Consider the following 25,219-nt stretch of genomic DNA (forward strand, 5'->3'; position numbering starts at 1 on the left):
CAGTCCTTGATTGGCTGAGTCCAAGGATAAAGGCCCATGAACACATGGGGCTGGAGGGCCGATCGCACTGTGGACTTCAGTGTCATCTAATTTTAAGTGGCACCTTATGGGAGTGACCCTGCCAAGTCCCAGACTAACTGTGTAAGGGACTCAAAGAGCTGTTTGCCCCCTTCCTGACATCTTGGTCATGAATTTTTCTATTCTGAATGATACTACCTTTGAAGAGTTAATCAGAAAAAAAAAAAGCTCAAAGAATAAAATCATTTCAGAAAATAGAATAAGCTACACTATATGAGATGTATTTTAATTATTTTTCCAGGAGCCAGAAACCAGTATCCTTTAATTTAAGCTTTGTAACTGATTTTAAGCATGATATAATTTGTAGGGGTCTGAGATCTTGGCACCGAAATTGTCCTCTTAATTACTTAAGTAACCTACACAGGACTTAAACTCATGATTTTGATCTTATCATTAAAATACAAAATATAGTCTCCTTCCCAATCTTGAGTAGCTTTGGTGAAATTCAGAATACACAAAGTTTTAGTCTATCACACATTTATTCAAATTCTGAGAGAGCAAGCATTAATCTACAATTCAAGTGGAAATTATGAGTTATTTTTAAAATATTTATACCTATATATCTCTTACAGTAACTTTAAAAGACGAGCTGCTATAACTTGTGTAGTCAGGATAAATGATTACCACTTGCTAACCCTGAGCCTACATTCAAAGCCAAATTTAATGAAAGTTCATTGGTGAAAAATTAAATAAACAAAATGACTCACATCTCTACTGTAGGGGGAGTAAAGAATCCAAGCAATACAGACAGACACTAAAAACATATACATTTTATTAGAGCATCTTGTCATATGGCAGGGTGGTAGGACAAGAGTATTCAGTCTACAAATGTAATTCAACTGTACTTATACCTTAAAAAAAACCTCTTCCAAATGTGAACATAGGAACATATTACTTTTATAAAACTATGTTTTTCTAATATTTAAGTAATACAATTATGGCACATTTAACCTACTAATGGCTTGGTGGCTTGGTTTTCCTGACAACAGAGTTGGATGGATGCACACTCACCTCAAAATTAAAGGGTAAAAAAACCAAAGTCATATTCCATTTCTAGACTAATGTTCCAATAGTTATTAAGAGATAGGCATCAGGAGCCGGATTTCAAGATGCCAAGATCTGAAATCTGCAATTCATTTTATTTTTAAATTAAAGATGAAACTAAGTTAACATCTGCTACGCAGAAAAAAAGAAATTGAAGTCTTGATGTTGAATTCTCAGTTTTAAGGTGAACTTCCAGTCCTCTCCATTCACAAGCAGGACCTGATTTAGTAAGCTCCTTGCTTTGTATCTCCAGAGTTGATCAAGGCACATTTTCTTAGTACAATCTGTATTGTTCCAAGTGTTTTTATAAACATCTCTTCTGAGCGTTTACAGGAGTGATCTAAAATCATATCCACGGTTTCGTCCTATGAGTCAGTTATTCTTAAAAGGAAATAGAATCTGTCTTTATCACCTTTATTTTCCTATGTATCACATTTAATTCTAGTCTGTCACAAAAATTTTGAGAAAAACATAAACCATATGCAGGACTGTCAGCATATGGGGGGGGGGGGCGGAGGATGGACACAATTTTATTACCTCTACGTGAAAACAACACATTTATACAATACTGTTTTTTTTTTTTTTTTTTTGGACAGGCAGAGTGGACAGTGAGAGAGAGAGAGACAGAAAGGTTTTCCTTTTTCCATTGGTTCACCCCTCAATGGCTGCTGCGGCTGGCGCACCACACTGATCTGAAGCCAGGAGCCAGGTGCTTCTCCTGGTCTCCCATGGGGTGCAGGGCCCAAGCACTTGGGCCATCCTCCACTGCCTTCCTGGGCCACAGCAAAGAGCTGGACTGGAAGAGGATAGAATCTGGCGCCCCGACCGGGACTAGAACCCGGTGTGCCGGTGCCACAGGTGGAGGATTAGCCTATTGAACTGCGGCACCAGCCAGTACTGAATTTTTAAAATGTCCCTGAGTCAGTAACTCTCAAGGTCTATCAACCATTGGGTCCTACATTCATGACTTTAAAAAAAAAAGATTTATTTGAAAGTCAGAGTTAGAGAGAGAGATCCTCCATCTGCTGGTTCACTCCTCAGATGGCCACAATGGCCAGCACTGGGCCAGTATAAAGCCAGGAACCAGGAGCTTCACTAGGGGTTTCCCACATGGGCAGCAGAGATCCCAAGCTCTTGGACTACCTTCCATTGCTTTTCCCAGGCCATTAACAGGGAGTTGGGTCAGTAGAGCAGCTGGGACAGGACCAACGCCGCAGGTGGCGGCACTGTCCACTGCACTAACGCTGGTCCCCACTCTTCGAATCTGTATTTCCTATACTCACCTGAGAGTCAAACGATCTGACCAACTGTCTGCTTTGCACAGTCACCTGCACTCATTTATTCACCCTTACTGATTGCATACCTACCATGTACCAAGTATAGTATGCTAGGCTCTGCAAGCCACAGCAGAGACGGCCCTGTCCTTGTGGGACTTCTAATAGGGAAAGAAATCAAGTCAAACCAGATCATTACAAAATATGCAACCTAAGATTGAGTCTGCAGACTAAAGTGTCCTCAAACTGTATACAGTTTACTCCCTGCCTGCTCACCCCTCAACCATGTTCTGGGGGCAGAACTGGCATCATCACGGGCTACCAAATCACACACTTGGGAATCATTCTTGACACCCCCCCCCACCCCCCACCGATGCCAAGACTTTCTCAACTGCCAGGTTTGGCAGTATTCCCAGAGTGGGCATGCACAGATGGCTCTGCCAGAAGACCCCCTGCCCACTTCTTCCAGGAATGCTCAGTGTGATAATGGTAGAAAGTTTCCAACAAAGACCCCTGTTTGACCACAGAGCAAAAAACCCAGAGCCAAAAGTGCCCCTGGGATTTTACAAGCAAAATCTCAGAGGCAGGAGCTCTAAGTGAGAGGATGGCTCCTGTCCTGTGATCATGAGCACCATTTCCAATCCCTAGGGTCTCTCAAGTCCTGCTAGTTTCGGTAGCATTTCACGGCTTTTGCAACCTTCTTCAGGCATCTTCCAATGACCCATCATCCCCAACTCCCTTAAGATAGCTGAAGTGAGTCTTCTGTTAACTTGCAGTCAGGCATCTTGACTAATGCTTCTTCAACAACTCCAGCCCATATTCTCTACCTCTGCCACCAGTGCCCTAGTGCAGGGCCTGCCTCTCAGCTCTCCCCTGGGCCAGTGTCACAATGCATCAGGTCGCATCTCTGATGCTGCCCTTTGTATCTGGCACCCACACTGGAGTAACAGAGTGGTCAGGTCATTCCTCCTCCACTAGACTCTTTCAGTGGTTCCCACTACCAACAGGAAAATCTAAATTCCTTTAGAGGACATGCTCAACTCCACAATCTTCCCCTCCAGCCAGGCAATTGCTACTCCTAGTCTCTCATTTTATGCTCTGGCTGTAGAACTACTTGGGCTTAGTCTTTGTCCTGGGTTAGTCTGTGTTCGTTTGTGTTCTCTCTCTCTCTCTCTCTCTCTCTCTCTCTCTCTCACACACACACACACACACACACACACACACAAATACACACACCTCATGCTGAACTGTTTTCCTTTTTGGTCAATGTGAAGAAATTTTAAGAAGCCTCATTCTTTAGGCTCACTTATAGGCATCAAAGTCATCACATCTGTGACTACATTTTATTACAACAAATATCCTAAATAAGGCTGCTGTAAGGTACCTGGTACCAATATACACAGCATACAAAGCAACAAGTAACCTGAAGAAAGACTCACATGCTGAACCAGGAAGTCTGTCACTCACCCATCTCTGTGGACCCAAAACTGGCATGCGCTCTCTTACGAGGCCTTCTCAACCACAGAATACCTCCTCTTCCATCCTATGAACCTCCCCATCTTCTGTGGAAGCTGTCAGCACGGCATGTGAGCATGAGTTCCTTAAGGATAGGGCCACCTCCCCTACTCACCTCGGGATCACATCAGACACATGTAAGTGCTCACTGAATGCTGCATGCACTCTAAGCCAGGTGATACCCAAAGACATGTTTCTGATTTAAAACGAAAAAAGCACACTGGGTATGAGGCTACAAAACTTGGTCTTCTCACAACGAATTAGAGAAGAACATCTGAAAACGTACAAGATGCCTAATACCTCTAACCCATTTACAGTTAATGAACTAGTTTTGTACAAATTTCTTAAATGGGAGAAGTCCAGAAATAAGGTATTTTCTAACTTACAGAAATTTTCAGAGAAAATGCACAGTAACAAAAAAATGGGTAAACTAGACTTCATCAAAACAAATAACTATTTTCTTCAAAGAACATTAAGGAGTTAAAGAGATAACACAGCATATAAAATAAAAAATGTATAATTCATGTATTTGATAAGGGTGTGTCTATTCAGAATACATAAAGAACTGTTAGAATTCCATAAAAAGAAAACCCAATTTTTAAAATGGGCAAAGAGTTTGAGTCAGTATTTCCCGAAACGCACCACAAAAATGGCTAAAAAGCATATGAAGATATTCAGTAACATCAGCTATCAGAGAAATGCAAACCAAAAGCACAATGAGTTACCAATTCATATCCATTAGGATGGCTACTGTGAGAAAAACAAAAAGCAAAAAGGCCAAACACGGAGAAGTGTTGACAAAGAAGTGGACAAAGTAGAACCCTCAAACATTGGTCTGGAATAGAAAATGCTGCAGTTGCTTTGAAAAACAGTGTGGGGCTGGCGCTGCGGCATAGCGGTAAAGCTGCCATCAGCAGTGCCGGCATTCCATACGGGCGCCAGTTAAGAGACCTGGTAGCTCCAATTCCGATCCAGCTCTCTGCTACGGTCTGGGAAAGCAGCAGAAGTCCTCGGGCCCCTGCACCCGCATGGGAGACCCAGAAGAAGCTCCTGGCTCTGGATCGGCACAGCTCCGGCTGCTGCGGCCAATTGGGGAGTGAACCAGTGGATAAAAGACTTTCTCTTTCTGCCTCTCTTTCTCTGTGTAACTCTGCCTAAAAGAAAGAAAAAAAACAAACTGCAGTCCCACATACAGTTAAACAGACAGGAAAGCTTTGTGGTGCAGCAGGTTAAGTCACTGTGATGCCTTATTCTCTATCAGAGTGCCAATTTGAGTCCTGGCTATCTTGTTTCCAATCCAGCTTCGTACTAGTGTATCCTGGGAAACAGTAGAGACTGCATCAAGTGCCTAGTCCTCCGTCACTCACATGGGAAGACCCAGATGGCATTCCAGGCTCCTGTATTTGGGCTGACCCAGCCCTGGCTATCATGGGCATTTGTGGAGCGAACCAGCAGATGGAAGATCTTTCTTTCTGTCCACTACTTTGCCTTGCAGAGTAATAAACAAAAAAAAAAAGTTAAACAGAGTAATAGAGTTATCACATGATACTCTCTTTCCTTCTAATTTTGCCTTTCAAATAAATAAATCTTAAAAAAAAAAAATCTATTCACAAACATGTTCATGGGGCCAGCACTGTGGTGCAGCGGGTTAACGCCCTGTCCTGAAGCGCCGGCATCCCATATGGGCACCAGTTCAAGACCCGGCTGCTCTACTTCCAATCCAGCTCTCTGCTATAGATTGGGAAAGCAGCAAAAGATGGCCCAAATCCTTGGGCCCTTGTACCCACATGGGAGACCTGGAAGAATCTCCTGGCTCCTGGCTTCAGATCGGCGCAGCTCTGGCCATTGCAGCCAATTGGGGAGCAAACCAGCAGATGGAAGACCCCCCCCCCCCCACCTCTCCTCTCTCTGTGTAACTCTTTCAAATAAATAAATAAATCTTTTTTAAAAAGTTCACAAAAAATAACATGTTTCTTAACAGCCAAAATGGATTTTAAAATGTGGTATAGCCATACAATGGAGAACTCTTTGGCAATAAAAAGGAATGAAGCTCTGTTGTATGCTACAATCTAAATGAACCCCAAAAACTAAGTGAAAGGCCGCATTCTGAATGATTTCACTTATATGATGTGTCCAGGATGGCTAACTCTACAGAGACAAAGTCAACCAGTGTACGCCAGAGCAAGGAGGAGGGGAGAATGTAAGTTCTGCTGATGGGTACGGCGCTTCTTTTGGGGATGACAAAAGTGTTCTGGAATCAGATAGTAATGAACAGTGCATAACTCTATGAATATACTAAAAAAAAAAAAATTCATGGGGGCTAGCACTGTGGCACAGCAAAATAAGCCATTGCCTATGACGCCAGCGTCCATATGAATACCAATAGGAGTCCTGGTTGCTCCACTTCTGATGCAGCTCCCTGCTCATGGGCCTGGGAAAGCAGCAGAAGACGGCCCAAATGAGAGACACCTGCATCCAGGTGAGAGACTAGGATGGAGCTCCAGGCTCCTGGCATCAGCCTGGCCCAGGCCCAGCCATTGTGGCCATTTGGGGAGTGAACCCGCAGATGGAAGATCTCTGTCTCTCCCTCCCTCTCTGTAACTCTTTCAAATAAATGTATAAACCTTTCTAAAAAAACTCAACTGTACACTTTAAGAGCGAACTTTACGGTATATGAATTTTATCTCAATAAAATTATTTAAAAAAAAAAACAGGCTGCACAGTGTCATGTAGTAACAATTCTATGCAGAGGCCTGGTCGAATAATTCTGCCTGCTACAGGATAACCTGTTGTAAAAATGCACACAATCTATTCAAATGAGGAAACAATTTATTTTCCTACCAATAAATCCCTATGCCGACCATAAAACCAACCCAAAGAAGAAAGAGGAAAGAACAAAAGAGCCCGCAATTTGCAATTAGCTGGCAGGTACGGAATGAAATTAACCAGTCTGCACAAAGAAAAACGTTTATCAAAACTGCTCACCTCCCTTTGATTAAACACATTTAAACGTGTCAAAGTCCTTTTTACTCATGAGAAAATGTGCCAGCTTCTTTATTAGCACAGGGCAAGGAAAAACAAGCAGTCTCTCCTATAACCAAATTAACATCCCGCAGAAGGTCTGTTTGTACTTGGCAGTCATGAACCTTTCATCTCAGAGCGTTGCTAAATTAAACAAGCTTATGTTGTATTGAACACAATGAGCCCGACACCCTGGCAGGCCCCTAGACTCACCAGGCTGCTGAAGAACCTGAGAAATAGAGAGGAGGGGGAGATGATGATGATGCTGGTGATGAAGCCACTTTACTTTCCTTCTGCCCAACATTTCAACTACCTACAACGATGGAAACAACTTTCTAACAGTCTACCAGCATCTGCTGGCACACACACAAAGAGAGTACTGACTTTGGAGCCGGAGAGATCTGGATTCAGGTTATGATTTTGTTTTTTTAACTTGCCAGCTCCACACCCACGGACACATTTCACAATCTCACTGAGGGCCTTCCACTGGTGCTGTGAGAACAACATGAAGTAATGTACGCACACAAAGGACAGCACCATGCTCAGTATATACCCCACCATAAAAATCCTCACTGCTCGCCATTCTTCACAGCAGATGTTACGTAGCATAGTGGAAGTCACCAGCATCTGCCATCCTCCTACCCCCGGGACATCTGAACAACTGAAAGAGACTATGGAAATCCCATATTAAAAGAAGTATCCCCCTCAGTCTCCCTCCCCTCATCCATAGATCTAAAGGTAAGAAAGCCATCAATGAAGTCTCTTTCAGTATTAAATCATGGTCCCACACAAGGCATTCATTCACCTAAGAGGTCTTTAAAAGCACTGAACTGAGAGGCACACCAGGAGAAACACTCACTGTTACAGGGAAATGCATATTTTGCAGTGCAATAATTGGTAACCTTTCCATAAAGATTGATGCAATCTGATTATAATTCCCAAGCGTCAGGACTCAGTTCTTAAGGTAAAAGAAAAAAGGAAGTGGGACGGTTTCAAGAACTCCAGAGAAGACGTAGGAGGATATCCTTTCTCACTGACAGCAATTAATGTTTGAGTGATGGCTGCTTGAAGGTTCAGACAGAAAAACCCTGTCACATTAGAACAGACTGAAATATATTTAAAACAAATCTTACTGCCTTTAACATACACAAACACTTAACCCTCACCTTATCTTTTCTGAACAAAGGAACACGAGTGTGAAATTCCAATAGTTGCCATCACACAGCTATGACAGAAAATGAAAGACGGTTTTCCAGCTGCTTCCCATGCTGGACTAAGAATCAGATGCCCCCTCCCAGTCCCAGACACACTTCCATCAGGCCACAACACTGGACCACGCACCCTGGGTTGGGAAGGAAGGAAATTTCTGGAGGGAGGGACACTCAGAGGTCAGGATAAGCCTCAGGACTTCCACTGAGCTCATCATGGAAGCTGTGGCCTAAAGCTACTCTTCTCCCTTCATCTTTCCAAAACTCTACCCTTAAGATTCTGAGTTATACCACCATGGGAGAGAACAACTCCGTTGTTCAACAACACCAAAGTGAGCCCTGCTGTTGTCTTCACTGGCGATCTATTATCTACGTGGCTATAGATAAACAATGCTTTAATCACCTTTATCCTCCTACTGCAATTCAACACTCTCACCCTGATCGTTCAAGTTCCCTCCGAAATAGGCCTTTGCCACAGATTCTGGACATGAAGACAGAGCTTTTTTTTTTCTTTTCTGTCCAACTTTCCAACCAAATGACCACTTATCCTGCCAGTCGAAACTTTAAGCTTTAGGCCTAAAATAGGAAGAGACCATTACAAATGCATAAAATCCAACCCATTTAAAATGAAAGAGCCTGAAAAGCTTCTGCTTAAATACAGCATAAAAAATTTTACAAACGCAGCTAAAAGAAAAAACAAATGATAAAGCCTTAATTTTAATTAGAACTTTTGCTTAACTACTAGTATTTCTTCACTCTCAAGCAGCATCTTTAGAATCAAGGTCTTAAATCATGCAATTAAAGAAATTAACTCATCAGTAAAATGAAAGCTACCATACAAGCAAATTCCTCCACAGCCACAAAAAAAAAGATTCAAGAACCCGAAACTTTGGTTATTTTAGAAAACAGTACAAGATTATACCACTGCCACAATGAGATAGAAAAGGGAAAAGTCCAGAAAAACCTAATTTAAAGCCTTATTAACAGAGACTATAATTTTAATTCTGCCTAGGTTTAACCTTGGACTACTCATTAAGAAAGAGTTAAGCAAATTAAAGTGCAAAAGTTGTTGCTAAAGGATTGTTTAATCAATTAAAAATATTACATACAAAAAACTGCTGCTAAAATACTAAAGAAATAATGACTTGATCAGCCCTTATCCTGACTGTCAATGAACAACTTAATACTTTATCCCTTTTAATATTTTTTGTTCTACTTAATACTATTGGTTGTACTATTTAATTAACACACAATTATTCTTAGGTGTTTAAATTTAACTGAAAAGTGATCCCTGTTAAATATAAGAGTGGGAATAAAAGAGGGAAGAGATGTACAGTTCGGCACATGCTCAATAGGACTTGCCCCAAACGGTAGAGTTAGAAACGTGCCAGGGAATTCCAATTCAATCCCATCAAGGTGGCATGTACCAATGCCATCTCACTAGTCCAAGTGATCAGTTTCAGTTCATAATTGATCATAATGATAGGGTTAAGAGTCAAAGGGGTCACATAAACAAGACTAATGTCTGCTAATAATAACTGATAGAATTAAAAAGGAGAGAACGATCCAACATGGGAAGCGGGATACACAGCAGACTCATAGAATGGCAGATGTCCTAAACAGTACTCTGGCCTCAGAATCAGCCCTTAAGGCATTCAGATCTGGCTAAAAAGCCCATGAGAGTATTTCAGGCATGGAAAGCCAAGACACTCTGGCCAAAAAAAAAAAAAAAAAAAAAAACCCTAAATGAAAGATCTCTGAGTGAGATCCCACTGGAAAGAATGAGCCACCAAGGAAGTACCTTTCTCTGAAGGGAGGAGAGAACTTCCACTTTGACTATGGCCTTGTCTAAATAAGATCGGAGTTGGCAAACTCAGAAGGCTTCCATAGCCTTGGCAACTCATGACAAGAGCCTAGGGTGATTACTGACGCCATAAATAGAGTGTCAGTTGTTAAATCAACAACAGGAGTCACTGTGCACTTACTCCCCATGTAGGATCTCTGTCCTTAATGTGTTGTACTATGTGAATTAACACTATAACTAGTACTCAAACAGTACTTTATACTTTGTGTATCTGTGTGAGTGCAAACTGTTGAAATCTTTACTTAGTATATAATAAATTGATCTTCTGTATATAAAAATAATTGAAAATCAATCTTGATGTGAATGGAATGGGAGAGGGACCGGGAGAGGGGAGGGTTGTGGGTGGGAGGGAGGTTATGGGGGAAAAGCCACTGTAATCCAAAAGCTGTACTTTGGAAATTTATATTTATTAAATAAAAGTTTAAAAAAATACTAATTAAAACTCATTCATCCATTCTTTAGAATCCCATATTCCAGAGGAAACAAAGCATATAAAACAAGAGATCAAACAGTGCTTAAATCTGTTATGTAAGGGCTCCGTCCTCTCTGCTTATTTTTGCTGTGAACACTAGTTTAGGAAACAGGAAAGCTTTTAATAGGCAAGACATTGAACAAAGATACAGAGATTTTTCTAAAGATTTTATTTATTTATTTCAGAGAGAGTTACAGACAGAGGGAGAGAGAAAGGTCTTCCATCCGCTGGTTCACTCCCCAAATGGTCGCGACAGCCAGGACTGGGCTGATGAGAAGCCAGGAGCCAGGAGCTTCCTCCAGGTCTCCCACGTGGGTGCCAGGGCCCAAGAACTTGGGCCATCTTCCACTGCTTTCCCAGGCCATCAGCAGAGAGCTGGATCAAAAGAGGAGCAGCCAGAACACAAGCCAGCACCCACACCCTAGGGATGCTGGCACTCTAGGCAGAGGCTTAATTTACTACTCCACAACACCGGCCCCTGGACAAAATTTTATACATTCCTCACGATGGCTGGCAATCTATTTCCCTACTTTTTAAAACTAAATGCTGAGCCATACAATTAAAGCATAACTCATTTTCTCTCCATTATAACGAAAAGTATAATTGGGAGCATTCACTATATCCTTGTCCTCAAATAATAATAATAATAATAATAATACCTTTGAAGAATATCCCCAGGTCTAAACAAAGGATTCTTTAATAAACTGAATATTCTACCTAGGTTAGATACTTACTTTGCCCCTACCAACAAGCAAACAAATAAATAAGTGTATTTAAAACACGGTAGTATGTATGATTTTGAAAATCAGTGAGATACAGTCTAAATCAAAATTCCAAACAAAATGCCACAAAATGTTACAGTATCAAGTGTCACTACAATTATGTATGTCTCAATTTAGGTACATATAAAAAAGCACAAATGCTAGTTTTATTTTCCGAATTAAAATTCAAGGCATTTCTTCTTTACACCTTAATATCAACAATAATATCAACTGTTAACTCTTTCAGAAACCATCTGGGTGTCTGCCAAGTCTGGACTTGATTTTTTTTTTTTTTTTTTTGACAGGCAGAGTGGACAGTGAGAGAGAGAGACAGAGAGAAAGGTCTTCCTTTTGCTGTTGGTTCACCCTCCAATGGCCGCCACGGCTGGCGCGCTGCGGCCGGCCCATGGCGCTAATCCGAAGCCAGGAGCCAGGTGCTTCCTCCTGGTCTCCCATGGGGTGCAGGGCCCAAGCACTTGGGCCATCCTCCACTGCCTTCCCGGGCCACAGCAGAGAGCTGGCCTGGAAGAGCGGAAACCGGGAAAGAATCCGGCTCCCCGACCAGGACTAGAACCCAGTGTGCCGGCGCCGCAAGGTGGAGGATTAGCCTATTGAGCCGCGGCGCCGGCCTGGACTTGATGTAAACACCAGTTGGACCATGTGGTCCCCAACTCACTGTTCAGTCAACTATATTAACCTGGGGTGGAAAGAAAAGCACCTACATGAAGGGCAATCTATATGAATATGCATTTGATATCTAGGAAAAACAGTTGACATCTGACTTATTAACTCAAAGAACAAATAATAGATCAATGACAAAGCTGATATTAGTTTCATGTGAGACCTTCCTTAATTGAAACGAAATCTAAAGCAAACATAAAATTAGATACCAATCAGATAAATGAAACTGGTAAAAATCCCTTAGGCAGAAGAAACTCAAATATACATTGGTTTACAGGTGAATGTATAGTCACATGATCCACATAACTCAGTAGTATTGCACTGTTACCCAAGTTAGCAAATTCTACACACTAATCTGCAATGCATATCCAAGTTGAAAGCTTTAAGAAATTTGCTTTGAATGCTTCAAGCTCCCCTGTAAGTGAATTAGAAAACAAAGGTGTTGCTCTCTATAGAAGAAAACTTAATATTCAAACTAATTCAGTAAGTTAATGAATAAAAATTGGTCAGAGACCTAAAAACAAAGAACTCAACATATTTTAAAAATTTTCAGTACATTTAAAGTCCAATATTGTCTCACTTGACGACCACAAGTATGTTACCAACAAGTACCTTCATGTTAGTAAAAACAAGTCTTTGAAAGATGAAAGGTTTATTCCAATAAAATAAAAATAAAAAGGCTATCTCAGAAGGATACTGTTGCTTTTCTTCTACAGAATTGGCAAAGATGAAAAAGATTAACAACCCAGCACAGGCAAGGGCAAGACAAACAGGACTGTCATGAACTTTGGGTAGGGGTATACACTGGTAGTCTCTACAGAAACAGGTTAATTAACACTTAGCAACATTTAAAATGTGTCCCACATCCCGTATCAGAGTGCCTGGGTTGAGTCTCAGCTACTCTTGCTTCTAATCCAGCTTCCTGCTGAGCGCGCCATGAGAGACAGCAGATGACGACTCAGGCAGAGGAGGAGAGCACACTGAGTTCTAAGCTCTTAGCTTCTGCCTGGCCCAGCCCTACCTGTTGAGGGCATTTGTGGAATGAACTAGTGGACAGGAATGCTCTCCCTCTCTCTCTCCAATAAATAATAATTTATGAAGATTAAAATATGTCTAATATTTGATCCAGCAGTTTTACTTTTAAGATATATGAACAAGTGTACAATATCAACATACCATTATTCACAAGAAAGAAAACTGAGACAACTAAATGGTTATCAAAGGAGAAAATAAGGCACAGTGTTGCTAAACAATGAATATGATGCCATCAGTGACTCTCATGTATGCGCATCTTTTCAAATTCCCAAGTAGAAAACTAAGGAACATTTTTTCAAAAGATCACCATATATAGTATATATAGACCAATTATTTAAAATGCTGTGTATTAATTCTTCTGTATCCATAAATTTCTAGAAGTATATTCATCAAAATAGTAATGGCAGTCGTTTCCTGATGGTATGGGTTAGGGGCTTGCTTTTATCATTACATTGCTTTATACTGATAAGTTTTCCCATTATTATAAAAAGAAAACCCAACATAAGAAAACAGTCATCAGAAAACTCAACAAATTTTTATTTGAAGAAAAGGAAGCGTTGCTGTCTCACCAAAAGTGACTTTAAATTCTCCCCATTTCAAAAAGGAAGTATTCACTGACTGTTACAAATACAGACAACCAGCAAATGGGTTTCCACCTGCCAGATCTCCTGCTTAGCACCACGTTCTCATCAATGAAATGATGAGAATTTAAAGCTTATATTCAAAGAGGCAGGAGAAGCTGAATGAACTTATTCAAACAGTTCACACACCAGGCATGCATGTCAAATATCTGAGGTTCTAGGAACTTAAAATACTCCTAAGACAGTCTCTACTGTAAAGAAAGCAGGCTGCAAAGAGGAATTTTTGAAAAGAAAAAAGTTTCTTTCAAAAAATTAAATCATAAAACACTTACCTCTGTGAAATATTTAATTATTTTTGTCTTACATTCTCCTCCTTAGCACCTTTATTATAAACCTAAAAAAATAAATAAATACATACATTACTTTTTACTGAGCATCTACCACATATCAGCAAAAGGGTGTCAGGGAAATCTTCCTGCAGACGTGAAGTCCAAGATAAATCCAAAGAACAAAAGAGAAATCACCAAAGTGGGACGGTTGAGAAGGAAAGAACAAAGTTGAAAGTGTAATAAGAACTTTTCCCCAACTGTGCAAAGACCTATAAATGACCACATTCAACAAACAAGCCTGGAACATGGTAGCAGGTTAAGGAGTTGAGGTTGAACTCAGGGCATCTGCAATTAAAACCCAGCTCGACCAACTCCTGGCTGTGACCTTGGGCAAGCCACCCCTCCTCAGTGTGCCTGTGTCCCCCGTGCAGACTAACAGTACCCAACCAACAAGACTGCTAAGGACTGTATGAGATAATCCATATCAAGGATTCTAAAGCATGCCTGGGATAGAACAAATGTTCAGTAAATGTACATCAGTGGTAGTAGAAACACAAGGCTTTTTTTTTTTTAAAGATTTATTTATTTATTTCAAAGTCAGAGTTACACAGAGAGAGGAGAGGCAGAGAGAGAGAAAGAGAGAGGTCTTCCATCTGCTGATCACTCCCCAATTGGCCGCAACACCCGGAGCTGCGCCGATCCGAATCCAGGAGCCAGGAGCTTCTTCCGGGTTTCCCACCCAGGTGCAGAGGCCCAAAGACTTGGGCCATCTTCTACTGCTTCCCCAGGCCACAGCAGAGAGCTAGGTGGGAAATGGAGCAGCCGGGTCTCGAACCAGCATCCAAAAAGGATGCCGGCTCTTCAGGCCAGGGCGTTAACTCACTGCGCCACAGTGCTGGCCCCCACAAGGTTTGTAAATAAATATCTTTTAATTTCCCATGAACTTTAAAAATTTCTATTTGTTTCTTTAAAAGGCAGAGAGACACAGGCAGGGATTTTCCATGTGCCAGTTCACTCCCCAAGTGCTCTCAAGAGGTGGGAATGGGTCAGGTCAAAGCCAAGAGCCCAGGCTCAACCCAGGTCTTCCAAGAGGGAAATAGAAATCCAAGTATTAGCATTACCTACTGTCTCCCAGGTACCCACTAGTAGGAAGCTGGAATCCAAAGTGGAGCCGTGGAGTCACGGAGCTACTCAAACCCAGGCATTCCAATATGGGACAACCACTGTGCCAAACAACTGCTCTGGGCTCTTAGTACAAAAAAAAAAAAAAAAAAAAAAAAAAAAAAAAAAAACAACTTGCTTCTCACCACCTCCACTGGCACCATTATTTATGATACCTACTACTCTCATCAAAAAGGGCATGGTCCTTATCTTCCACAGGCTTACACTGTACTAGGTGCGTTAAGAGTTACCCAGACATTTAATACAACCATACTTTAAAAAGTTCACGTAAACTTGAATTAAAATTTAAGTTTATTTGGGTGAAAAAAATTCAAGTCCATGTACATAACAGGTCACCAAAAATTCAGGAAAATGCCTATTACAAAAAACTACATATGAATTTCAAAATTTTTTGCAACAAAATAGGCTTATTTAAGGTTTTATTGGCTGGCACCACGGCTCACTAGGATAATCTTCCACCTGCGGCGCCAGCACACCAGGTTCTAGTCCCAGTTGGGGCGCCGGATTCTGTCCTGGTTGCCCCTCTTCCAGTCCAGCTCTCTGCTGTGGCCCGGGAGGGCAGTGGAGGATGGCCCAAAGTCCTTGGGCCCTGCACCCGCATGGGAGACCAGGAAGGGGGACCTTGCTCCTGGCTTCAGATCAGCGCAGTGCGCCAGTCGTAGCAGCCATTTGGGGGGTGAACTAACGGAAAGACCTTTCACTCTGTCTCTCTAACTCTGCCTGTCAAAATAATAATAATAATAAAAGATTATATTTGAGAGGTAGAGTTACAGACAGTGAGAGGGAGAGACAGAAAGGCTTTCTATCTGTTGGTTCACCCCCTAAATGGCCACAACAGCCAGAGCTGCGCCGATCTGAACCCAGGAGCCAAGAGCTTCTTCCAGGTCTCCCACGTGGATGCAGGGGTCCAAGGACTTGGGCCATCTTCTACTGCTCTCCTAGGCCACAGTAGAGAGCTGGACTGGAAGAGGAACAGCCAGGACTAGAACTGGCGCCCATATGGAATGCCAGCGCCGCAGGTGGAGGATTAACCTACTGCGCCAGGGCGCCAGCCAATAAGCTTATCTTTTAATTCCATTTTCCATGAACACTTTGAAGTACCCTTGCAGAATACAAAACCAAGACCAAAGTCAATTATTCATCCACTTCCTTGACAATTACCTGAATGAGTATTGTTTGGTGTTTTGATGATACTAGACATTCTTTATTGCACAAGATGACAGGCTGTCTCCTCACAGAGCCTCCAGTCTACTAAAGCCCAGCTACAGAGAAGCTGTCTGAGGAAACAGATACCGTGTTTTACTGTAGTGGGGGCAGCAGTCAGCTGAACTGGCAGAACATTCTCAGTAGGAGGGATGGTGTCACAGGAAAAGGAGGCCTCTGGGAACGTAAGCAGCGTCCTTGTTGGGATGCGAGGACCCAGGCGAGCAACCAGCAGCAAAGCTACAAAATCCGAAAGGGCCTTGAATGCCAGACTGAGTTTGTCCTCTGTTCTCAAACGCTTTGATTATCCTGCTCAAATTGAGTAGGAGCTTAGTTTTAACTTCAGTTTGAATATCTCTTTCTTGTTTTTTCCTCCACGGCTTTCTTCTTTCTCATTTAAACGTGACAGGGCTAAGAGTAGAAAAGCGCTAAGAGCAACCTTAACATTTGTTGGTGGGAGTGGTGCAACAGGAACTTAATCTTGAGTGTCACAGGCTTTCTCTTTTAATCTTTCCAACATTCTTATTTAAAAAGACAGTATTGTTCCTTTTACATATTAGGAAACTGAGGCTTGGAGAAGTCAAATAGATTTCAAGTTTATAAATTTACCATGATCTCAATCTAATAAAACAGGCCAGCGCCATGGCTCACTAGGCTAATCCTCTGCCTTGTGGCGCCGGCACACCGGGTTCTAGTCCCAGTCGGGGTGCCGGATTCTGTCCGGGTTGCCTCTCTTCCAGTCCAGCTCTCTGCTGTGGCCCGGGAGGGCAGCAGAGGATGGCCCAAGTGCTTGGGCCCTGCACCCGCATGAGAGACCAGGAGAAGCACCTGGCTCCTGGCTTCGGATTAGCGCGGTACGCCGGCCGCAGCATGCCGGCCATAGCGGCCATTGGAGGGTGAACCAACGGCAAAAGGAAGACCTTTCTGTCTCTCTCTCTCACTGTCCACTCTGCCTGTCCAAAAAAAAAAAAAAAAAAAGATATTAAAACATTTTATGAAACCAATAATGTGGCACTGTCAAACAGGTAGACAGACTGATGGAACAGTCAGTTCCAAGGTCAACACACCCAGACACTCACATACAGTAACCATGTATACAAAGATGAGGCCTGAAACAAATGTGCAAAGATAACTAGTAACCAGGGCTGGTGCTATGGTATCAGGCTAAGCCTCTGCCTGAGGCACTGGCATCCCATATGGGTGTCAGTTCCTGTCCCACTACTCCTCTTAGAGTCCAGCTGTCTGCTAATGGCCTGGGAAAGCAGTAGAAGATGGTCCAAGTGCTTGAGCCCCTGTACCCACGTGGGAGACCTGGAAGAAGCTCCTGGCTCCTGCCTTTGGATCCGCCCAGCTCCGGCTGTTGCAGCCACTTTGGGAGTGAACTAGTAGATGGAAGACCTTTCTCTCTGTCTCTCCCTCTCTCTGTCCAGGACTCTACCTCTCAACCAAATAAATAAAATCTTAAGAAAAAAAAAGAGAGAGATAACTAGTAAACATATAGAAAAAAATAAAGTTGATTCTACACATTCAACTCTGATCAGAAACTGAGATGTAAAATTGAAACCATCAAAGACAATGAAAGAAAACACAAGCGAAATCCAAAAACTCTTGGAGGCCTTTAAGTGAGTCAAAATCCAGACACATAAAAGGTTAACTATGTAAAATTTAAAGAAAAAAATGTAAGCCTTCTGTTTTATCAAAATATATTACAGTAAACTTAAAAAGCAATAAAGCAAGGTTCACTGAAACTCATATCATAGACTAATTTGTAAAATCTGAGGAACCAGTAAGAAAGCAACCAAAGAGAAATATGTGTAAAGGGCATGAACAGACAGTTCACAGAAAAAGAAACACATCTAGCCTTTACACACATGACAAGATGCTCAGCCGCATTCATAACGAAACCAATGCACATTAAAACCACACTGTGGTAGCACTTCTCAGCTACCACACTGATACACAAATCCACAGACTGGTAACCATGCTTCCCCAGACGTTACGGAGACACAGGTACTCTCCTACACTGCGGCAGGCTCTCCATCCCCAACGGCTCTGTGGCCCAGAATTCAACCAACTGTGGGTCAAAAACAGCAGAGGAAACAATGTGTGTGCACTGAACACATACAGACTCTTGTCAATATTCCTAAATAGTACATTTAAAAACTATTTACATGGGAGCCAGTGCTGTAGTACAGTGGGTTAAAGCCCCAGCCTCTGGTGCCAGCATCCCATATGGGCTCCAATTTGAGTGCCGGCTGCTCTACTTCCAATCCAATTCCCTGCTAATGTGCCTGGGAAAGCAGCAGAAAATGACCCAAGGCCTTGGGCCCCTGCACCTACGTGGGAGACTCTGAAGAAGCTCCTTGCTCCTGGCTTCAGGTCAGCTCAAGCTCTGGCCATTGCAACCACTTGGGGAGTGAAACAATGGATGGACAACCTCTCTCTGTAACTCTTTCAAATAAATAAAAACAAATCTTTAAACAACTGTAAGAGTTCAAAATAGCACCAGATTGAAGGAGGGGAACATTTACCAGCATTATAAACACACTGCCCAGTGACTCAACAATCCTACTTGTGGAAATGTATCCAGCAGTTATGTCTGCATGTATGTAAAATAATATGCACGCTAGCTTATTTACCACACTGCTGTGATTCTAAGACTGGAGAAAACGCAAATAGTCATAAGTAAGAGCTAGTTAAACTCTGGCATGGCGTAGTATTCCACATCAGTTAAAAAAAATGCTTTTTGGCCAGCGCCATGGCTCACTAGGCTAATCCTCCACCTGCGGCGCCAGCACCCCAGGTTCTAGTCCCGGTTGGGGCGCCCGATTCTGTCCCGGTTGCTCCTCTTCCAGTCCAGCTCTCTGCTGTGGCCCAGGAAGGCAGTGGAGGATGGCCCAGGTGCTTGAGCCCTGCACCCGCATGGGAGACCAGGAGGAAGCGCCTGGCTCCTGGCTTCGGATCAGCGCAGCACACCAGCTGCAACGCACTGACCGTGGCGGCCAGTTTGGGGGTGAACCAACAGAAAAAAGGAAGACCTTTCACTCTGTCTCTAACTCTGCCTGTAAAAACAATGCTTTCTATGTATTAATACTATATTCTTTCTATACACAGAAAGATCTTAAGAATATACCAACTAAAAAAAGGAGAATTATTTACCTAGCACGCTACATTTTACATAAACAGTATGACAGTTGTGGGGAGCAATCCGGACTAGACTAAGTTACTCGAATTAAGACTTATTCTATGCATCTGCTCTCCCACAATATGGCGCTGGGAGAGAAGTAAACAGCTTCCGCACAGCTGCCTCCAGTTCAACTAATAAACTGTAGGACTTGCTCCTGATTGGAGAGCAGCGTACTCGGCGTGTGGGCAGCCGAGTTGGGATTGGCGGAGGAGGACTATAAAGGAGGAGAGAGACGGCATGCACCAGGAACATCTAAGGGGAACATCTAGCTGAAGGAACACCCGTGCAGCCCCCGAGAGACCCGGCCGGCGGTGTGCCGCTCCCCTGCGGAAGTGGGGAATGTGGCCAGGGGGAACTGCCCTTCCACGGAGGTGGAAGGGATAGTAGCCAACCCGGGAAGAACCAGCAGCAAACCCGGGGAGGGCCGAGCAGACGAAAAGAACAGCGCAGGGTCCTGTGTTGCTCCTCCACGAAGAGGGGGAGCGACAGACAGTATTTGCTTTTATCAACACAAAGAACTAGACCTTTAAAGGCAATAAATAAGGCAAGTTGTCGAAGGGGGGGGCATATCAAGATAGAGTTGGAAATTCAATTGCTCAAAATGTGCCTTCTATCACTGTAGTGTTTCAATCATATGAATATTTTAACTACATAAAAATAATTTTTTAAAATGTTTGAGTTGCAGAGAATAACAGCACTCCCATCACTGCTTCACTCCCCAAATGCCTACAATGGCTGGGAACGGACCAAAATCGAGAGCTGGGTACTCAACTCAGATCTCCCACATAGATGGCAGAAATTCAATTACACAAGCCATCACCACTGTCTCCCAGGGTCTGCACTAGCAGGAAACTAAAGGCAGGAACCTGAGCTGAGTATAGAACCCAAGTGTTCTGCTATGCCAAGTCTTAACAGGCCAAACACCTAACAAACAATTTTTAAGTGTTTATTTATTTATTATTTGAAAGGCAGAGACACAGAAAGAGAGAGAGAGAGAAACAATCTTCCATCCACTGGTTCACTCCCCAAATGGCTGCAACAGCTGGACCTGGGCCAATCCAAAGCCAGGAGCCAAGAGCTTCTTCCAGGTCTCCTGGGTTGGTGCAGGGACCCAAGCAGTTGGGCCATCTTCCACTGCTTTCCCAGGCCATAAGCAGAGAGCTGGATCAGAAGTGGAGTGGCCAGGACTAGAACCGGCACCATATGGGCTGCTGATGCTGCAGGCAGCAGCTTCACCCACTACACCACAGCGCTGGCTCCATAATTTTAATATGCTAAGAGTATTTCACAGAAGAAGAGAATCACCTATAAACCAGAAGCAAAATCATGAATTTCCCTGAAGTTAGATATTGACTAGCAATCTTTAAAAGTGAAAGATTTATTGATTTGAAGGGGTGGGGTGGGGTGGGGACAGACTGATTGGTTGATCGATCTTCTATCTGCTGGTTCACTTCCCAAATGGCCACACAGCCAAGGCTGACCCAATCCAAAGCCAGGATCCCAGAACTCCATCAGGGCTCCCATGTGGATGGCAAGGGTCCAGGTAGCTAGACCATCCTCTGCTGTTTCCCAGGTACATTTGCAGGAAGCTGGATCACAAGCAGAGCAGCTGGGACTTGAACTTCATGTCCCAGATGACAGCTTAACTTGCTGTGCCACATTGCTGGCCCCTGACAAGAAATTTTAATGTTGTCATCAATAAGAATTATAAAGTAACATACTGTTCCTTCTTAAGTCAAGCTAAAGCACATGATTTTATTTACTTAAAATTTACTTATTTATTTATTTGAAGGGGGTGGGGAGGATCTTCCACGTGCTGGTTCACTCCCCTAAATGGCTGCAATGGCCAGGACTAGGTTAGGTCAAAGCCAGGAGCTTCAATTGGCTCTCCCATGTGGGTACAGGGGCCCAAGATCTTGGGCCATCTTCCACTACTTTCCCAGGCACATTAACAGGGGGCTGGACGGGAAGTGGAGCAGCCGGGACACAAATCAGCACCTATATGGGATACCGGTGCTGCAGGCAACGGCTTAACCTGCTGCAGCACAGTGCTGGCCCCCTGAAGCACAGATCTTAATAATCTGTATTTTAGAAGTTATTCAGAGGTGTGAGGAATTGTGACCAGAAAGACACAACGAGCAGGATGCTCCAGTCTAATGATCCCTGGACCAGCAGCAGCAGCAGATGACTATTAAAATGCAAATTCTCTGGCTACAGTCCAGAAACACTGAATCAGAAACTACAGTAGTAGGATAGCAATGCCTGTAATACACACTCAAGTCTGAGACCACTGTTCTGGTCTAGTACTTCTCCCAGATTCACACACATCAACCAGGGGGAGATCTGGTTAAAATGTAGATTATGGTTCACTGCTCTGGGCTGCACCACAGAGTCTGCATTCCAAACAAGTGCCAGGGTGCTTCTCATGTGTTCTTACTTTGGGGACCACACTCTGAGAAGCAAAGCAGAAACCCACCTGGAGAGGAAGTCAAGCAGAATCTTCAGTGGTTAGGTTTACTACAAAACCTGCCCTCTGGGGCCTGTGCTGTGGCAAAGCGGGTAAAGCTGCCTCCCGCAGTGCTGACATCCCATCATGGGTGCCAGTTCAAGTCCCGGCTGCTCCACTTACTATCCAGTTTCCTGCTATGGCCTTGGAAAGTAGAAGATGGCCCGAGTCTTTGGGCCCCTGCACCCGCATGGGGGACCTGGAAGAAGTTCCTGGCTCCTGGCTTCAGATTGGCACAGCTCTGGCATTTGCAGCCAATTGGGGAGTGAACCATCAGATGGAAGACCTCTCTCTCTCTCTCTCTGCCTCTCCTTCTTTCTCTGTATAACTCTTTCAAATAAATAAATTAATTAATATTTTTTAAAAAACCTGCCCTCAAAATCTGATAGGAAGAGTCCTTACTCGGGCTTCCAGGCTAAGAGTTATCATGGGGCTAGCTTCCCACATAAACTATACAGAGTAAGTATGCTTTCAAATATAAAATATCAAATATTAATTATAGAGATAAAATATAAGAACATCCCATTGGGAATAATAAAATATAAAAATAAATTTATAAGTCATTTAGAATGGAAAACAGACAAAAAAATCCCCCCAAAGCCATTCATATGGCTGACTGGTTAACTTTCCCTCAAATACATTAACCACACCACCCTTACTGCATGGAAATTCACCAATTTGTTTCCTTCTAAACATTTTCAAAAAAAAAATCGTTCTTATATTTACAAACACTGATTATTCATTTCTTTTATGGAGCGGTGAGGGTGGGGTCCAGAGGGAATCTCCATGGGAATCTCTTTTTTAAAAGCAAAGAGACAAGGGGGAGGGGGAGGGGAAAAGGAGAGGAGAGAGGGGAAGAGATATCTGTCATGCTTGGGTTCATTCCCCAAATGCCCTTAAAAGCTGGGGTCGGGCCAGGACAGAGCCAGGAGCCAGGAGCCAGGAATTCAACCCTGGTCTCCCAGGTGCGTGGCTGGGACCCAAGTTCTTGAGCCACCACCTGCTGGTTCCCAGGATACCCGTAAGCAGGAAGCTGGATTCAGGGAATCAGGGGATGTGCCATCCCAAGCTGCGTCTTAACCCCTGGTAACCAAATGCCCACCCCATAGGAATCTTCTGATCAAAGATTGCTAGTTTAGCTGGAAGGATCTAGAAAAGTATATCTTTATTTTGCAAGTTTCCCTTTAGGTGAAGTTTTGTGTGTTAAACATTAATCAATGTGCTTACATTTTTATGTAGTTCTGTTTTACTGAATTTAAGATACCCTTAATGCTAAGACACACTTATTTTATGTACCAATAAGATAAAATAAAATTTGCCAATTAAACCACACATACCAATTTTAAAATGTCTTCCATCTCAGATGTGCATGAAAAACCAATCAATGAAACACCTTAGGTATAAATTACTATGTGCATAGTAAATGATTCACTTTCACTCTAGTTAACATCTCTAAAATGTAAACTTTATGAAGGCATGGATTTCTTTTTTGTCCACTCAACAATTTATCTCATGTCTATGACAGTGAAACATTTTCAGTATCTCTGCAATTCATATTTATTTGGTTAATTTATTTAAAGACAAATACTGCTTAAAACGTTATTTTAAAAAACAGTAGTGACCTTTTACCCTGTAACAGGACACTGCTTGTTCAAAGCAATAAAAATTAATTACTGTCAATCTGGGTAATTTTCCAACTCAGAAGTATTCAATATATGCTTCGAGGCAATTTACAGTGCATTCCTCTATTATGGCAACAGTTTTTGTTTCCATAGCACCTTTCAAAAGTAACAAGCAATGAACAATAAACATTTTATAGCAAGAAGCAACTTTTCTATTTAAAAAAGAAATTTTACTTTTTTTATGAACAGGAGTGGGAAAAAATGTTACACTGTAGCTATAAAATCCTCTGCACTAAACTTTTTAAACTCCATTTCTGTTTTTCCAAATCGAAGCAGCAAAACCAGCAAAGTTTGAAACGAAAACAGTTTCTAATGAACTACACCATAAGGACTGACACGTGACTGCAAGCTGTCTTAGTTGTCACCCTGAACACGGCTGCATTTCCCAAATCCTCGAATATGGACACCAGAAGGCAGAAAAGTTTACTGGGAAAGTGATTACACTAATTCCTGCTTTATTTAACTCCGATCTTTTTCATTATTCCATAAATTACTGCTGTCACTGCCCACTCCATCTAACTTTAAACTGCTAGTTGATTCAAGTGTCGTCAACATTCCCAACAATTTCTACTAAACACAGCACATCTGTCCGACAAACAGGTGCTAAATTGCCTTCCACCTCAGAGTCTAGAGTAATCAGCGAAAGTGTCACTAACCCTTTTGGTGTCAGACAGTTGAGAACCATTTTCCCAACAAAAATTATAGGTTAAATTCTGGCCCCTTTGCTGCTGTAACTGAACAAATAATGGAGATGGTTCTGCAGAGTGGTTCTCCAAGAGGACTGCAACTGTCCCAAAGGCACATCTGTAGTTATCAGAGACTGGGGGAACCATGATCCAGACTTCACACCATGTGTGGGAGGGCTGATCCCTGCAATCAGGGCTCGCCCAGGCCTACGGGTCTTCCCAGTGTCCTGATGAAGCCCACTCAAAATCAGCATTACTTTATAACTAAACCCTTAAAGGGAAAAAAAAGAGTTTATAGAACATACAGGAAAACAAATCGCCACGAAAAACACAGGAGAAAGTCGTGAGCGGAGCTGCAACAGAATCACGAAACTGTCTCACCGTCATCACCACTTCCCCACACCAGGCATGAACACCCAGCCGCAGTACCACAGCGCTGAGCGCACACAGGCTAGTGAGACATCCTCCGAGTCCCCCAGCTCTGTTGACTCTATTACTACCAGTGGTAAGTGGCAGGAATCAGCGTTGCCGCCCAAGCCTGCGACACCCTACGGTGGGGCCTGAAAACACGGTGGCCTTAGGTACCCCATCAGCCCAGGCTGTTTCTAGTTCATTAGCATAAAAGGCTATTCCAACACTAAGATAACCCCGCATCTCTCCTCTATCTCCACTCTTTGGTTTTGTTTGAAAAAGCTTTTTATTTTTTTTTAATCAATCCAAACGCATGCACTAGCAGCACGGACAGACACCCCCACCCCCCCACCCCCAGTCCGTGAGGCCTCCTGGCACTGGAGTAGGTGCTACATGTAGATGACACGGCCACGCGTGTCACACAGCCCTCTCCTCCCCTGTCAACGAGAGCACCACGCTGGACGCTCACGTATGTTTCCATCCCTTCCAGTGTCCTGCG

The 25,219-nt window shown here is 42.9% G+C and overlaps 1 protein-coding gene across 11 annotated transcripts in view; it reads right to left on the minus strand.

The window, feature by feature from the left end:
* Positions 1-25,219, minus strand: part of MRTFB (myocardin related transcription factor B) — a 290,368-nt gene that overhangs the window by 167,331 nt on the left and 97,818 nt on the right. For 9 of the 11 annotated variants that reach the window (XM_070064809.1, XM_070064810.1, XM_070064812.1 and 6 more), the window contains exon 2: positions 13,867-13,928. The exons of the other annotated variants lie outside the window; for them this stretch is intronic. The gene's annotated coding sequence lies outside the window, so the exon portion shown is untranslated. The remainder of the gene's footprint in view (positions 1-13,866; positions 13,929-25,219) is intronic. 11 annotated transcript variants of the gene reach the window in all.

This window comes from Oryctolagus cuniculus, chromosome 19, assembly GCF_964237555.1.
Source record: "Oryctolagus cuniculus chromosome 19, mOryCun1.1, whole genome shotgun sequence".
NCBI lineage: Eukaryota > Metazoa > Chordata > Mammalia > Lagomorpha > Leporidae > Oryctolagus > Oryctolagus cuniculus.